The 560-nt window shown below is 30.4% G+C and overlaps 1 protein-coding gene across 1 annotated transcript in view; it reads left to right on the top strand.

Moving 5' to 3' along the window:
• LOC119587085 (uncharacterized protein F21D5.5-like) overlaps nucleotides 1-560 on the top strand; it is a gene marked incomplete at its 5' end in the record, with an annotated part of 33,485 nt that overhangs the window by 31,846 nt on the left and 1,079 nt on the right.

Genomic DNA, 560 nt, shown 5'->3' with positions numbered 1-560 from the left:
ATAACATGGCCCCCCCCACCCTCGCCGGTCCCTGGTTTTCCCCCGTCCCCAAAAAAATTTTTTCGGTTGTTGGCCCCAAATATTCATCTTGTTTCCATTGCTGTTTTTTCTTTTTTTATTTTTCAAATTTTTAAAAAATTTTTGCTTTTAAAAAAAAAATTTTTTTGTTTGTCTTTTGCGTGAAGCAGACTCCCAGGTAAAAGGGGGTTTTGGGTTAAATCAAAAAATTTGGGGTTCTGGGTTGGGTCTGAAAAATGCCAAAAAGGGGAAATTTAATTTAAATTTTAAATTTCCAAAAAAAAAATTTTTTTTTTCCAAATTTTGGGGTCACCCTAAAAAAAAATTTTATTTTTGGGTGGTTCCTTTTAAAAACCAAAAATTTTAGCCTGTATAAGGAAATTTCACAATTTCGTTTGTTTAGCTCCATATTATTTAAAAATTTTTTTTCATTTTCAAAAAGTAAAATTTAAACCCCTTGGAATTTTAAATTGGGGGGTTTAAATTTTTCCCCGTTTGAAAAGGGAAGGGGGGGTTTAAAAAAATTTTTTTTAAAATATTCT

The sequence above is a fragment of the Penaeus monodon genome, chromosome 22 (genome assembly GCF_015228065.2).
Source record: "Penaeus monodon isolate SGIC_2016 chromosome 22, NSTDA_Pmon_1, whole genome shotgun sequence".
Lineage (NCBI taxonomy): Eukaryota > Metazoa > Arthropoda > Malacostraca > Decapoda > Penaeidae > Penaeus > Penaeus monodon.
This window is presented reverse-complemented; position numbering and strand designations above follow the sequence as displayed.